This window comes from Acomys minous (assembly GCF_964271855.1).
Source record: "Acomys minous genome assembly, chromosome: 11".
NCBI classification, from domain to species: domain Eukaryota; kingdom Metazoa; phylum Chordata; class Mammalia; order Rodentia; family Muridae; genus Acomys; species Acomys minous.
The window spans coordinates 29,175,778-29,193,928 of NC_140492.1; the positions used below are offsets into that span (position 1 = coordinate 29,175,778).

General features: G+C 34.8%; 1 protein-coding gene across 4 annotated transcripts in view; it reads left to right on the top strand.

Annotated features, from left to right (window-relative positions):
* CADM2 (cell adhesion molecule 2) overlaps positions 1–18,151 on the top strand; it is a 918,732-nt gene that overhangs the window by 712,276 nt on the left and 188,305 nt on the right. The window lies entirely within an intron of this gene.

The window sequence follows — 18,151 nt, forward strand, 5'->3', positions numbered from 1 at the left end:
ACATCCTTTCATTTTTGGTGCTGTTTTTTTTTTCTGAGGTGTGTATTTTTTTTTCATATCAGATAATATACTGTTATTTTTATGAGTTTAATTTTACATGTTTAAAGGATGCTTTCATTAGAGAAAGTTTTATTTCATAGGTTTACTCTTATCAATTGGATCAGCAAGAAAAACCTGTAGAAAGGTTTTATATAATATAGATTATTAAAATGATGTTTAAAAACCCAAATTTATTAAGAAACCTTATTCATGTGTGCCTAGATGGAAGGTAAATTTGGACTCCATAAATTAATTACAGCTTCTCATTAGATAAAATACAAATTGTGATTTAAATACTTTCGTAATGAAAAAAAATCAATCCATACTCTACAACTCAAGCTAACATCTGATAATAATATACCAAACTGTTAATTATTCATCCGCTATTATAATGGTAGATGAAATAGTGAGTTCATGAATTGTAATAAAATGTGGAAATATTATAATTAAATTTGCATTATACAAGATAGAAAATATGACCAAAGGGGACCTCCTTCCCCACTATATGGTCATAGGCTATCAAGTCTCATCTTGGTAGCCTACTTATTCTTTCTCTGAGTGCCACCAGGCCTGGGGAGGAGAATAGGGTGAAAACGGAAAGGAAGGAGGAATGGAAGAATACAAGTGATGGCATAACAATTGAGATGTAATCTGAATAAATGAATAAAATAAAATTTTAAAAAATCAAATTAGAAATATGCTTTAGATGTTACATTTCCGAATAATTTTAATGTCTGATATTTATATGAAAGGTTATAGATAATAAGAAGACAACCTAAAATTAGCTTTTAGCTATCAAGAATTTGACCAAGGAAAATGTAATAAAGATAACTATTCCATTTAAAAAATATATTATATAATAGTAGGGTTTTTTTCTCCCCTTAATGTTATCAATTGAAAATAATTTTTCAGGTTTTTTTTTTACTTATAGTATGTATTTATTAACAAATTATATTGTGATAAATACTAACAATTATGCCACCCGAGAAAATGTGGCATGTGTGTTTTCTGTAGGTAACTTATGCCACTTTAAATGATTTCTCACGTCTGTTTCACAGGCCCTGAGGGACTGTGTGGAGCTTTGGCTCCTGCGAGGGCCAGGTGTGAGTGAGCCTGCCTCTGTGAGCATGCTCCGTTTTCTCCCAGATGCCCTTCTGCTTCTTTTATTTTTCTTTTTTTTTAAAACACATTTTTATTGAAAAATAAAATAATTCCTATTACATCTCATTTTCTATCCCATCCCATGCATCCTCCCCTTCCTCCCTCCCTCCCACTTTCACCCCAATCCCCCTTCCCTATGACTGTGGCTGAGGGGGACCTCCTTCCCATGAATACGGTGCTAGGGTATCAAGTCTCTTCTTGGTAGTTTCCTATCCTTCCTCCTAGTGTCATTGGGCCTCCCCAACAAAGGGACATGGCCAAATATGGGGCACCAGAGATCGTGTGAAAGTCAGTCCCCAGTCTCCACTTAACTATGGAGAATGCTCTGTCCCTTGGCTAGATCTGGGTAGGGGTTTGATGATGACTGCAAGTATTGTCCTTGGTTGGTGCCTTAGATCAAGCAGAACCCCTGGGGTTTTTTCAGGTTTTTAAACTTTTTAATATATAATGAAAGATGGGTTAACTATATAATTAAATAAGTTCATATATATTGATGGTCTCTGTACTAGCATTGATGAGAAAACAAACAGGAGCCTCTGGTCCTATACCTGGTCAGAAGAATAGAAGACAAATAAACACAAGGTCAAAACCTGTTACATGGTAAAAGACATGCGTTGTGAAAAGCCATGGACGGGGATTACAGATTGTGTTGGTTAAGATTATTTGAAATGTGACTGGAAATATGGCTCAGTGATTAAGAATGTACTGTTTTTCAAAAGAACCCAATCTGAGAATCCCAGAGGATGAGAAATAATAGGATAGGTGAATGGATATTTTGACCTTAGTTTTGAGAAACTAGCTCATGTGGTTGTGGAAGAAGATAGGTTTAAATTTTTTACTGGCAATCTATGGGGCCATAGACACAAGGAACTGTCTCCTCATAGCTTGTGCCTGCCCACCAGAGGTCCTGAGGACTTCTCCCAAGGTCTTCAACAACAGACTAAATGAAACACACTCATGACAGTATTCCACTTTGATCAAATGTCTAGAAATTGCAACACTGGTCTTAAGAAATAGGTTTACACCAAGATATAACTGGATTTTCACCAGATATATGAGGACAATGATCTTTTGCTTCCAGTGAGACATGTATTCCAGTACAACCAATGAATTAGTCTAGCTATGAATAGTGATGAATGTTGCGTACACCATCCCTTCCTAATCAGAGTACTGCTTCCTGAGATTAAAGTTATAGGAAATCTTTACTTATATAGTATGTCTGGATGAAGTATATTGTTATATAATCATACTTTACATTTAATTTTTGTGTATATATTTGAACAAAGGTAAGTATGTTAATTTAGAAATATTTCTCTAACATTGTGTTGAACTATACAATATTGCTTAGTAGCATGTTTACAACATGTATATTATATAGTGTATGTTTTGACTTGCTTGAGTGTATGCATGCATGTGCAAATTAGAGTATGTTTGAAGTCCACAGGACAGAGTCAAGTGAATGTCACTGTTCAGGAGCAATATCATCTTATTTTGAGACAGGCTCTCTCAGTGGCCCAGAAAACACAAAGTAGATTAGACTGACTGGCTAGTGAACCAGTGCTATATACTTGTCTCTGCCTCTCCAGCAAAGGGATTCCAAGAAGAGAACCATTACATTGGGGTTTTTTAGGTGGCTTCTAGTCATGAAATTCAGTTCGTATTGATATCAAGGAAAGCAAGCACTTTATTAACTTAGCCATCTCTCAGACAATAGCTTTTTGAATATATAAAATACTACAAAAGGAGAAATTTGCCAAAATCATCAACCATTGATAATATGACATTAAATGCCTCTATTGTTGTTGCTGGTTCATCACATTGGTTTCTAGTGAGAAGCTGCACTCTAATGGGTCTCATACTTCTTCAGGAAGAAGGAGCATTTGCTTACAGTTGACATCTACAATTGAGAGGTCACATCCTCAGGCACAAAGACAAAATCTATATTAACTGCTCTTGCCTCCCTTTCTGTGGTTCTATAAATTATCCTTTACAGGGCATCTAAAACTGGAATTGATTCTGAGTATTTCAAGCTAATGCATTTTTCCTGTTGTAAATAGAGCAACTTGTAATACAATATCTGCCAAGGGTTGCAAGTAGGCAACTTTTATCCTGGAGGATAATTATGCAGTGAGGAAAGCTCAGAGTCCATTTACAATATATAGCTTATATTTTCTTGCATCTTTGGACTGTCATAAAATATCTAATGCATCTCATCATATTCATTCTTGAAGTATACAGTTGTTTCACTGTTACTTTGACAAATGAGAGCTTACAGGTCCCTTGTAAACCCCAGCCCACTAATCCGCCCACCACTACATCTCTCTCATTGTACAATAGATTTCTGGACACTCAACTGAGCTTCCAACTGCAATACTATAACAGAAATAAAGTATACAGAGAAACTCTTCCACAGATACCAGTCAAATATGGTTATTTCCTCACCTATTAGTGACTCAGTTCTTATATGATATCTTCACTAAATGAATATCTAGCAGTAATGGTCCTCACATATAAGAAATTGTCACACCAATTACTTGGAAAGGTAAATATTCAAGCTTCCCAGAGTGTGATAGAATTAGGGGAGTGTTGCTGCCTTAGAATTATGAGCTATAGCAAGGCATGCCTGATATTGGACATGTGATCATCAACTAAAAGAGAATCAAGCTGAAAATCCTTTGATGAGAGTATCTCTAAAATGTGAGGAGCCAGGACATCTTTACGGAGGCACATGTGGTAGTTGAGGTATTGGTTAACATGAAACTTACTATTAAAATTATGATCTATTCTACATTTGGCAAGTTTATTGTAATAAGAAACATCTACAGGTATTAATAGAAACAAGATATTCAAACACAAAGAAACACAGTTTTCAAATCCACAACTACAAAGAGCAACTGTGATGTCCACCTAGAGAAAAAACAAAAACCAAAAAAAGGGGCCAGCACTTGTCCTCTTATCTGTTTTTGTTTGATTGTTTGAAACAAAGTGTAGCCTGGGTTGACCTGCAATTTCCAGTGAGGTTGAGGATGACCTTGAACTCTTGGTCATCCTGATTCCACCTCCCCTATGCTGGGATTGCAAATAGATAACATCACATCCCAAGTTCTGTCACTGATATTTCTTTTGCCATCTACTTCTTCCTTAAGGAGCAGGTGCTCCTTCCATGGTATTTAAAATGCACATGCAGTAAGGCAATGGGACACATTGCAAGATTTTTTTTATAGAGAACAATTGTGTGATAAGGGAAATGTCATGTTCCTGGTCTGAACAATTCAATAGCCACGTGCACATGTCTGTTCTTACACCCTTAGAGTAAATAATTGCTTAGAATTACACTGTTAAGCACACAAATCACACACCAAATGCTACACATCTGACAGGTCCTCTATGGGAACATGGTTCTGGATGTACCTTGGTCCTGTGACTGGCAGAGCAACCTTAATCAATTCTAGGTACAGGTAGTAGACTACAACTATAATGCTGGCAAGGAAGAATCTCATGGTGTCACAAAACAGGCATCAAATATTATACAAATGAATATTTGTTGTTGAAATAATAGGCATTGCATCAGATATGACTATTGATACTGCTATTTATACCAGCAGCAGACTAATAGAAGATGATCATTGACACCTCTCTAAGTCAAGTGGTCTGGTGCTTGGATTGGAAACTGGAATGACATTTTTGATAGGGTCCTACCTGTTTCATGCGCAACTGAAGACAAGAGGACATTAACATTTGAAGTGGCTTATGGAAAATCATATTTAATCTTAATTTTAAAAAGGCTAAATAAAAAAAATAAAATTAAGATGACAATGCAGGAGTCTATGAGTTTAGAGAGAGCTTGGCTGATGTTACTCAGGTAGCATTTGTGTCTTAGAATCCTCTTCCTTTAATTGATACACACCACATCATCCCCACTGTTCTAAATGGTTGGTAACCAGTTGGAACTGTGTGAATATGGGAAGACAGAGAAGCTGGGTAGCATAGGTCATTATAACTCCACAGGAATGCTGTGTGGTATTTGACAATAGAAATAAAAAAAAATCAATTAGATCATAGTTTCCTTTTCTCTGCAGGCAAAGAATAAAACAATTGATGTGGTGAAAACTGATCACTTAATTCTCAGAAAAGAACACTTCAATCCTCCCTTATTGACAAATACTTTAGCGAGCATCTCTAGGAGCACACGGTGTGCTCATTCAACAGCGGTATCTCTATGTACTTAGAATTAACCTCATATAAAAATGTGAAATATGTTGCTCTGTGTGCTTCATTTTATAAGATTTTTTTTTTTTGATGAGATGGCTTTGCTTGCCTCACAAGAGTGGCGACTGGAGTATAGAACTCCAGCACTCTTAGAAAATGTCATGTATGTATGGAGACTTCTGAAAATTCCAGCCTTTGGGAAGCAGACATAAGGGGAGGCCTGGACAAAGCCATTTAATCAACAAGCACAGAATTCACCAGGAGACTCTGCAATGTAAGAAGGCACTACATTCAATGTCTTCACAGGCATGCATAGACAGGCGATCCTTATTTACATGTAAGCATGTAAACATATGAGCATGCATTTTTAACCATATGCACATGCAAAAAAAAAAAAAAAAACTTCCACAAGGGTCCTAAAAGCAGGAAAGTAAATGTCTCCCCAAAGCAAAACCCCAAGTCACTGGTGTTAATTGACCAATTGTTCTGCTCATAATTTTACATTGATATTGAGAGCAATGGAAAAGGAAGAACATGAATGGGACTTCCTAAACCAAGAGTGGTAAAAACAGAAGAAAAACAAGATGAATTTTAAATGGCCCTACATCAACCAATGACACCTCACAGTGTCTATCTGTGCCCTTGGTATCAATCATCTTGACAAGGTTTCAAATATTAAAGATGTGCAAAGCAAAGTATGTATGAGATGAATGATATTAAACTTCCTTTTCCTTTCTTTGAAAACACCTAGCTATTCTCTTTGTTCACAGTTACATGCAATTAAAATTGGTGCCTTATATACTTTATATAACTATTATATAGCCTTCAATACCTTTAATTTGTTTCACTGACTTCTCATCCATAGATTCAGAAGGTTGTTCCATGTTTTACATAAGCAGACCCTTCAAGCTTTGAAGGCCTTGAAGAGTAACCTTATGTGAGTTAAGTTGTACAGTGACAGACTTCTATGTTTACTATAGATTAGATTAAATGGTTTGCCTTCATTTATTTAGTCTTTATCAGCAGCAGCAGCAGAAACAGCAACTTATTCTAGGCTTTTGCTCCAAAGATACCTTCCTTGTCATTGATCCCTTCACTGCTACTCACACCCCAACCTTACCACGCCACAATAACTTTACACTAATTAGGAACTCTTGTAGCAAATACATATATATTAAACAAAAAGTAATCAGATTTCCACTTGGAAATGGAGTAAATAGAATGTTAAAACTCTATATACATATAATTATGGTAATCACCAAAGATGAGAAAACACCAAATTCCTAGCAACAGTAGGAAATAATTCCACCTTTGAGCCTAAGGAAAAAAACGAAGGCCTTTCACTTCTAGTTATGTAACAGAGTGGTAAAAGGACAGTATATGGAAATACGCAAATCATACGTCTTTCTCCTCACCTTCTGATTTCCTGTGAGTGTCTTCCCTGGGAGAAGCACACAGGGAAAGTATGCATCAAGGCTTCCTGAATATATTAGTCCCTCAAAGCAAAGAACAAGAAGGAGGAAGAGGAAGTAACACGCCCAATATATAAACACATATGTCCATTAAAACAATACCATTCTCTCTTCACAACTCCTTCAGTCGCAGTGCTTCTTTAGCAGGAACAACAAGTTTCAGTAAAAAAATTACAACTGAAAAAGAAATTGATAAAACACTGTTTTTTCAGAAAGGTAATATAGATGTTAAGCTTCCATTTGTATTAAGATGAAGTCAATTGTGTTAAACAGTAAATGTTCAGTTGTACAGTATTTAATCATTGCCCCTACATCTTTATGGTGGCGTGAATTGAGCCCAGCAGTATCAGAAAACACATTTACATAGTGTTGTGTATACTGAACTATAACAATATCAATATTGAAAGTTGGATATTATATGTATATAGCTGAATGCTTCCATTTGGGGACATTTTGGAATTGTTCACACTTTTACATATTTAACACATTATTACTGTTAGTTTTTATTTACACTGAAAAATTCTATAATGTGTTTTAAAATGTTTTATTTGAAAATCATGTTTTCTATAAGTAAGTCATAAATAAATCAACTGCTAGAGTCATAGGTGGCTTGAATGAGAATCGTCCCCATATGGCCATTTGAACTCTTGTCACCTTTCGGGTTGTGTAGTTTTGAGTGTATTTATACATTCATATATAGTGTGTGTGTGTGTGTGTGTGTGTGTGTGTGTGTGTGTGTGTATGAGATATGTTTGCTCATAAGAACCAATTCTCATGAAAAAGACTCATAGTGAGATTCAATGGACTTTTTCTCTTTTATATGGGATTTTGAACTTGCTCATTATTTTTCCTTCTTTTGTTCACTCTTGGGCTTTTCTTTGTTCTGTGTTTGTTAATTTTTGTTTCCCGTATTGCATTGTGTTTTCAATCTCTCTCATTTTTACATATATATTTATATTATTACACATATATAAAATAAACTACCTATATCAAGAAGAACCAAGAAAAAATCACGAATTATATAAATCATCCATTTATAGTGTTTTGGCTATTTTTATTTGACAGCCTTGAAGAGAACATCTTTCTTATCTTGGTACATATAAAAGTCTGAATGTGAATCAATATCTATTATAACTTGTCATTATCAACTTAAAATATCTATCTAGTCCTAAAAACATCTTAACCCCTAAACAACTGAGCTTCATTATAAAACTAAGCTACCTGGTCTTCAGTCCTTTTAGAAATTTGAGAAGGAATAAAATTAATTAGCTAAGAGAGTGCAGGTAGGCAGCTTCCCAAATGAGATGACAGAGACAGGTGGCTGTCTGAACAGTCACCCAAAACTCTATAATGTTGGGGCATCATGTTCAGGCTTATGGCCCAATATATCTGACAGACATATTTGTGAAGCAGGAACTATTGAGGACTTTCTTACCCTGTCTTGGCAGAGTTCAGCCATTGACTCTACATCCAAGTTTGCCCATTTTTAGGCAGAATTCTGTTTGTGGCAGAAACCAAGACATTTTGCCTAGTGGCTTGTTTGCCACATTTGAAGCTATCTCCATTAGGATGTTCTTTGATGCTCATCATCTTCTTTGAGGTAGGCTGGGTGTTGACAGGAATTAAACTGCCTGATTGTCAATGAATCTTTAAAATAATAAAAAACATCTTTAGATGCTATATTCTGTATGTTTCTGAGGGTTTTTCCAAACTATTTTTTCTTATCTTTCTATAGAATTATATCCATCTCTTACACCTAGAATGTATATTCTTGTGATAAAAAAAGGACTAGTCATTGATATGACTACAATTTGATCAACTAAAAATTAACTTGTATAACTTACTTATCCTAAACAGCCTGAAATAGTACTTTCAAAGTATTGGAAATAAACCTTGTATTATAATTGAGTTGTATAGGTAAAATACTTCATGTTAGAGTAGAAGTATATATAATGTGTATGAAGATAATCTTAAATTTGAATTCTATACAAATGTACCAACAAATTAAACTTATTTTGCATCTATATACAAAATTCTATACCAGTGTATTAGAACAATCTTATGAATAAAAACTAAGGCATTAAGTTGAGAAGTTGGTTCACTGATCTAATTTTTGTCCTATCATGTGTATATATTTCTATATCCCCCCTTCTTTCTTGAGAGAATATCATACATAGTCTAGGATGGCCTTGAGATTCCTAAATAACAAACAATGCCCTTGAACTCCTGGAGCTGTAGGTATGAAACAGCACACTTGTTAAATGGACTGAGAGTATGACTGTCTGTGAGCCAAGCATGGAAGCATATATTCTAAAATAGATGTTGGTTACTCATGCTGGAGAACATTTGAGCTACTGAGTCCACATCAGAGTGCAGAAAAAGAGGTGCAGAAGGCATTGAATGATGCTGCATAGACTGCAGATATGACTTTGACAATCACTGAAGAACTGTGAGATTTTCTTTTAAGACACACATATGGTAGAGATTGTTAAACAAGGAGTAAGAGGATCTTTTTTAAAAAGATATATTTATTATTATATATACAGTGCCAGAAGAGGGCATCAAATCACATTATAAATCATTGTGAGGCACCATGTGGTTGCTGGGAATTGAACTCGGGACCTTTGGAAGAGCAGGCAGCACTCTTAACCACTAAGCCAGCTCTCCAGCCCCAAGGGGATCTTTTTTAATGTTGCCAACAGCACGTAGTTCTGACTGCCATAGAGAGAATCAACACTGAGGGAGAAAGATCAGAAGCAAAAAGACTCTGAGGGAAGTTATACACCTTGGCTCCAGGAAAAAAAATGTAAAAGACAAAGTTAATTCTGATCACAGATAAAGTAAGGAAGTTGATAACAACTGATTGAATTCTCTGTGTTCATGAATGTAAATAAATCTACAATAAAATGAGAGCAAGTTTTACTATCTGATGTCAAGTTGAGGAGGTAAGGAATGTAGGAGGTGATGTGTGTGATTGGATAGCTTTTGGCTTAATTTTTATTTAATGTAATTATTATTAAATTAAAATTTTTTAATTAAAAATGCTTCAGGAAAGGAGATGTGGACCTTTGATGAAATGGCATAGTGACTGTGTGAGACAAGGTTTGAAATTGCTCTTGTTACATCTGCATTACTAAGCCTGCAGAGAGTGTTATATAATACAAACTGACTATAATAATTTAGTGCATATGATAAAAAGAGTTAAGAATAAATAAGTGAGATTTGGATGAATAGCTTTGACAAGTGTTCTTTGTAGTTCATATTGTCAACTTGACACTGTCCAGAGTCACCTGAGGAGGACAAAAAATAATCTTTTTTTTTTAAGTTTAAGTCCCAACATGTTTTATTTTGCATTTACTCTAAATTATTTACTGTTGTGCAACATCAAAGCACCTAAGTTTTTATTTTTTTTTATTTTTTATTTTTTTTTTGATTCTTTAAATATTTATTCGGATAGTCTTTATATAGTGCAAGCTTTACAATGGTTAGAAACTGTTACTTTAATTAATTCTTCAGTTTCCTTTATTCAAGAACATTTAAGTCTTATTCAATCCTTGTTATTGCAGCGTTCTTTTTTTTTTTTTACTTTATTAATTTATTCTTGTTACATCTCAATGGTTATCCCATCCCTTGTATCCTCCCATTCTTCCCTCCCTCCCATTTTTCCCTTATTCCCCTCCCCTATGACTGTTCCTGAGGGGGATTACCTCCCCCTGTATATGTTCATAGGGTATCAAGTCTCTTCTTGGTAACCTGCTGTCCTTCCTCTGAGTGCGAAGTATCACTCAAATCAGATTGGCCAGGAGAATTTGGAGAAATTCCTTGACTACAGATTAATGAGGAAAGACCCAGCCCACTTGGTGTGACACTGCTCCAGGGTTGGTGTTCTGAGATGTATCAGAATCTTGGCTGACAAAGACCCAGATTAATCCAGCTTCTGAGAAGGAAGTTGAAAAGGAAGAAGGTATTTGTTTTCTCATGTAAAAGGCGAGCTGTAATTTATACACAAATGTTGTGTTAGTGAGTGCTTTTACCTTCTTGCCCTTATATCAACTGAAAGCAAGCTATAGATCTGCGATAATGAACATGGCATAGTAACCTCACTCATGAAGCTTTTTATTTCTTCTTTTTTAAAATGTGAATTTGTGTTTGGACTGCATCTGTGTCTGTGAGTGGGAGTCAGGGACCACCATGATTTGAGTTACAGACAGTTGCGAGCTGTCATGTAGGTGCTGGGAATTGAACAGATATCCACCGGAACAATAGCCAATGGCCCTTAACTGCTGAGCTTTATCTTCAGTCCTGAAACTTTTTAAAAACTCTGTGGATCACTGAGAGACATAGATTGTTCCATGAAGCACAAAATATGTCCATAAATATAACTGGGATGAATTATTTGATATTCAAATAAAGACATGCTAAAATAATTCACAATGTTTCATTATTAGTTTCTACATTAATAACATATGCTAAAGCAAAGCTACACAGAAAGACTAATATGAGGAGCAATTACTAAGCTTGTAATATTTTATTATTTTGAAATCACAATTAATAAGTTATGAGATAATAACTGTTCATATTATAGTGATTTAAATTTTAGTGTGACATATGTGTTTATTTCTTGATTGTTAAATTATCCAAGCTCTTTGGATTGGCAGCATTTATGACAGAAAATAAGATGAGAAATAAGTTATTTCTATGTCTTATAATAATAGCAGTTATAGTAAAAAAAAAAAAAGGAGGGGTCTCAGATAAGTTCATTGACAAAACTGGAAGAATAGATATTGAAGCATTTTTAGCAAGCTTAAGTTTCTCATTTTAAACTTTTATATAAAGTGAGGCAAATTTTGTTATTTTCAAAATTTATCCTCAAACTCGTGTTAGTACCATTTCTAGTATTTGTCTTATAAACGTGTGAGAATATGCAGTTTTGTATGAAGGGAACCAAGTCAAGATTCATAGGTTACTTCATGCATATCTTTTATAAGGAAACATAAAATTTAACGTATCCTATCAGTATTGTAATATGTTCCAGGATAATATTTTGCAAGTGGGTAATAAGATAATCAATAATCCCAGTAATAAATACACTTAATTTACAGATATTCTATAATAAATAATTCTATTATTTTTAGCTTTTTAAATTTTTTTGCCCTTTTATCTTACTGTTGCAAAATATACTGCATACTGTTATTGCTAAAAAAAAAAAAAAGGATATTTGGAGATATCCAATATAGGCTGCAAGTCTTTATATTTGCAAGTAGAAATGGGCTGTTAGGCATTTGATTAGAAACAACTTTGAAAATCAATATGCAATTATACTTTGTTTTAAGCCAAGTTTGTAGTGAAGGGAATAAATAAAGTCAGTGCTTGAATTGAAATGCTAGACAGTCTTAAGCCAAAATACAGATATACAATTATAATAAACAGTTATTACAAAAAAAAACCTTACAAACTACTAGACAATGAGTGCTAACAAACTGCTAGACAATAACGAGTCCATATGGAATGACTTCCAACAAATACGACCCAGCAACTCAAGATAGAAGGAGGATTTTGAGATTGGGTTTAAAGAAATGGCAGAACAATTTGCTGTAGTTTCAGGCAGAGCTGGAAGATTTCTATGCATTTTGTTCTTAAACTCCCATATGACACTTTTTCAGGCAATAGAATATACCTGGGAAAGAGGAACTAATATATTTTAGTTAAGAGAGCTCAAGAAGCTTTAATGCAGAGTAGTCCCAATGGTGGAATTGTTACATGGGTTTTCATAAATGGATACTGAAGGAAAGTAGCCTAGTAACTGACTTGAATCTACAATGTCTGAGGTAGTGCAAGGGCATGGTACTTGGAGGTGTGATTAGGCAATATGACCTTGACCTCACAGCCTTTGCTAATCACCTTATTAGTGTAGTGAAACTATCATTTATTGTCAGTCTGAACCTGACAGCATGACACCAGGCAAGGGGCTGCTGGGGGATATTTCCCTTTGTGGTCAACTATTCATATCCTAGAAGAAACCATATAGAGTACCCATAGTGAAAATGGTAAGTGTATTGCAACCAGGATGCGGAACAAGCTTGTGTACACAATCATCTTAAAGAATTATTATCTATAGGGTCTTCAGCAATATTCTATTGCAATTTGCTAAAGTAAATTTTTCAAGTCACTGCGTAAAGGCACTAGTTACTAAGTCAATTATTAAAGCTTTCATTCAATAGTGTATATATATATATATATATATATATATATATATATATATATATAGTGTGTGTGTGTGTGTGTGTGTGCAGCAATGTGTATAGTATTAAAATGAATTTCCATTAAGAACTGTTTTAATTAATAATGGCTGTGCTCCACAATTATAGTAATATATTTTGTAAGTAAAATAATGTAGCTGAGATTAGTTTTGTAATCATATCATGACAGCATAATTACTGACCTTTTTATTATCACATTTTTACAGAAATTCATACTAGTTATTAAAACCTTTCTCATTGTATGTGACTCATTTGTTATATTTTTTCAAGTACCTTATCAATCACTTTCCTTGGAACATAGTACAATGCCAATGAGTTAATTATTGGATTTTCATAATTGTTGGCAAGCTTACTCTGCTTTGTGTGTGCAGTGCTCCTACTATACTATGAATGAACAAATGCTCTTAGACATAATCATTACTTTGTACTCTGCTTCTGAGAAAATAACCACAAATCATATGTTCACATTTCAATCATTCAGACAACAGTAATGAAATGAATAGATTTTCCTGATTGTAGTATTTCATTATTCTTTTTGTTCCAAGCATTTTAATAATATTTATTCTTTCATGCTTAGCAAAATGCAAATTTTTAGGATTGTTTTAAAAGGCAAATTGTTAAGAAGGGAAATACTTCCCGTTTCTGACTAACACAATAAAAAATTCTCCCTACAGTTCGAAAATGAGAGCCAGGAATGAAAGAAAAGAAGGAAGGCGAAGAATAAACATTTTTCTTTGAATTGAACCGAGGGAAATTTGCAGAAGATTTACAGCCGTGTTGGCTCATTGATTACTCAGATGGTAGAAAGATATTCTCAGTGTGTGCTCCTCTGGCCTAATGAAAAAGACGATTAGCCCACCTCAAAATGAATATTAAAAGTTTTTTTTTTAATGGAGACCACTTTCTAACCCACTTAGTGACACTGGGTCTATGTGGCACTTGCAAGAACTTTTGAACAAATGTCACTACAACTACCCATCAAAGGGAGATAGAATAGGCACAATGTTATATTTTGATTGCATGATAAATGTAGTTAGGACCCATTGAAGTCTTCGTTGTGCAAAGATTAGGAGAGAAATTTAATTTCACTAAGTTACTCAAATAAGTTGACCTTAAAATGGAAGGTCATAAATTCGAGCTAGAAACTTGATCAAGGATACTTGAAAAAAAATGTATAGTACTTCCATTTTCAACGACCTTAAAGAGAGGGTCTTAAGGCATTCAGAGTAGGTTTATTCAGACCATTTAATATTGAATAAAATCACACAGTTAAGTAAAGGAGTAATCATTTTTGGAAAACATAATATGAAAATGTGTGACCATAGACAGTGGATAGCCCTGCAACTGTTCTCTTAGAAATTGTAATCTCTGGCAAATATTGAATTGGGTGGTAAATGGGAGAAAATTGTTAAGGATGTGCAAATTATGGTACATTTTGTAAAATATGCATTTTCTTACCTTTTTGTGTGTACAGTAATTTATACATGCTTTATTGCATAGTGGGTCAGGATTTTTACTATTAATATACTTTCTTCAGTATCACATAATTTGATAGGGAAGTTAAACTATAGATATGCAGGTGAGTCTCACTAAATTCAGCTAGGAAAATTATGCTTTTGTAGAAATATTCATTATTATCATTTTTATTTTTTAATTATTTTATTGTGTAGAAATCAGACCAAATAATGCTAAAGGGAAATTTTTGAGAAATATTAACATAAAGTTTTCCAAAGGACAATTTTCTTGTGGTTTATTTCAATCTAAGTGTTTAGAAAATATGCTGTACTGCAATTTTCCAAAATGTATTTAATCATAGGAATAAACCCCCATATGTTACTGATGGATTTAAAAAAATAAAGGTAGCATGTTTTGAAGAAATATAACAAGATTATTTGACACACACACACACTATATGTAATGGTTGTAATGATTACACTATTTATCACATCCATTGTCAACATTTTTTCGTAAATCCTAGAACTTCATTTATACCTTAAAGCTTATACCTTAAAGCTTGACAATAGTTCAACTGCTTACTAATCCTCCTAGCCACTGGTAAATCACTATTCATTTTGTGCTTTTCTATTTTTAAAACTTTAGATGACACATAATCAGTTAGGTGCTATAGAGCCAAGTTCCAGATATGGTTTATCATTACACCTCCTAAAAAATTATGGCAGCTGAATCATTAGTGAGAAAACACTCAGTAGTGTCTCATGAGATGGCTTTGATACTTGTTTAATTCTTGCACATGTCTTTGGAGAAAACATGTTGGTCTGTAAACACACTGCTGGAATGTGTATTTGCCGAGTGTTGCCATTACTAATACATGGCACTGAGGAGTCACATGTGATGTCTTGCTCAATCTCTTCAACCTGAGTAAAATAGGTTCCTTTGTATGGAACTTCATCAACTGTCACTCAAAATTTAAATTTATAGAAACAAACAATTCATTAGCTTCTAAACTCATGTCTTTCTTCTTCTTATATCATTTTGGTTTTTTGAGACAGGGTTTCTCTGTATAGCCTTGGCCATCCTAGACTCACTTTGTAAACCAGGCTGTTATTGAACTCACAGTGATCCACCTGCATCTGCCTCCCGAGTGCTGGGATTAAAGGTGTGCACCACCATGTCTGGTCTAACCTAATGCATTTCTAAAAAGTACAATGTAATCTTAATTTCCCAGCTTTATTCTACACCAGTCTCTTTTTTTTCTACTGTGGTGGTATTGTATTGGTCATCTACTCAATAGACACTAAAATCACTTGCCAAATCAGCTACTGTGTATATCTTTAAGACTAGTTCGGTCTGTTGCTTCAGTCATTTGCTACTGAAAAAGGTGCATGGTGGTAGAGACCGTGAAATGTATCATAAGTTTTAGAGATTACTATAGAGATAACACAAGAAAAGTTAAGTAAATAATCTTAACAGTTACAAGCTCAGAGATATTGTTAACTGGAATTAATTACATAGCTGAAATTTAATTATATAAAAAATTTAAGTTACCCATGTAGTTATTTAGTATAAAAGAACCTTATAACATGTTTATAAACATGTCTGCAAGTATGTAATTATTGAAACTTCTCATGGTAGTCTTTAATGTCTGAATGTCCCTGTAAGTGATAAGAGTTAGGATTAAAGGAGTGTTTAATTTATTTTCTTACAAAGCACTAATAGTTTATTCAGGAAGCCCCCATGTAGAAAACAATGAACAAGTTAATATTTTGTTACTATTTTCTTTCTTCAAAGCTCTTTCTGTTTTTATTATTAATTTATTCTCTCATCCAGACCAGAGTTTTCCTTTCCTCCTCTCCTTCCAGCTTCTCTCTCCTCCTCTCCCCCCCTCCCTCCCCATTAGCTCATCTGTTTCTCTTCAGAAAATGCCAGACCTCCAAGGAATATCAAGCAAACATGCATATCAATTTGCAATAAGATTAAAGGGTGACTTTAGCTAAGACTCCTAGCAATGGGGGGTGTGAAACCTGAAATAGCCATCTCTTGTAACCAGAAAAAAAACTTCCAAGGAAGGGATTAGGACACTAACCCAGCCATAAAACCTTTCACTTGCAAATTGTCATGTCTATAAGATATCGCAGGGATAAACATGGAACAGAAATTGAGGGGAAGGCTAACCAGTGACTACCAGCTTAAGACTCATGCGGTGGTAGAGAGCTCACCCCTGACACTCTTGAAGATGCTCTACAACACTTGGACAATGGATGCCTAGCATAACTGTCATCTGAGAGGTTTCCCATAGAAGCCAGTAACTGATGAAAACAGATGCAGAGACTTACAGCCAAGCATAGGAAGAGCTCAGGAGTCCTGTGGAAGAGCAGGAGGAAAGATTGGAGGATCCAGAGAGGTCAACTACAACACACAGACACACACACACACACACACACACACACACACACACACACACACACACACACACACCCTACACAATCAACTAACCTGACTCAATAGGGACTCTCAGGGACTAAACCACCAAACAGAGACCATGTATAAGATGGACCCAGACACCCTGCACACATGAAACAGTTGTACAGCTTGGTCTTCATGTGGCACTCCTAACAGCAGAATCAAGGGCTGCATCTCACTCTTTGCTTGCCTTTGGATCACTTTCCCATAACCTTGTCTAGCCACCATAGTGGAAGATGTGTCCAGTGCTACTGAAACATGATATGCCAAGATTGATATCCTTAAGAGACCTCCTTTTTTTCCTGAGGAGAAAGAGAGGACGGGAAGATGGAACATTAAAGTGAGGGACTGAGAGGGGCGGAGGGATGTAAAGCTGTGATCAGGATATAAAGTAAATTAATTAATTAATTTAAAAAAAATGATTAGGCATTTTCCCTCATATTATGGCTGCGGAAGGTAACCCAGTAAGAGGATTGCTCTGTGGTTAAAAACACGTGCTGCTTTTCCAGAGGTCCTGAGATCAATTCCCAGCAATCACATGGTGGCTGACCCTTAATTCGTAAAGGTTGCCAAACTTTTAGTGAAAAATTAACAAATGGAAGTGCATTAAAAATACCTTACTCTGCCTGCATGTAACTCATTGTTTAGGAAATCTTACCTTTTATTTTTACTTGAATATTTGTGATAAATATTCCCATAGATGTACTTTGATAGGTTTTAAAATCTGATCTTTCTACATTCTGACACTTGTGAGCAACCACTAGAAATAAGAACGGTTTCTATTGTATTTGTTTTGGAAACGTGTTGGTATTATGTTGATCACTGTTTATTCTAAGGCCAAGGGAAATAATCAAGACTGCCTGGAAATAGAGCTCAAAGGGGCATTTTTCATTTAGGAAATTTTGAGAAACTGTACCTGCCACTGTGGACCTGCAGGTTAATCAGAATTACAAAATTTCTGAGTGTGAGTTCTCAGCAAAATTTGCTTTTCCTGTTTGTCCATAGTATGAGAAAGAATCATGAATTTTTTTTGTTCTTTTGTTCATTACTGATATCTTTCTTAATGTATCCCACATTTTGTCATTTATT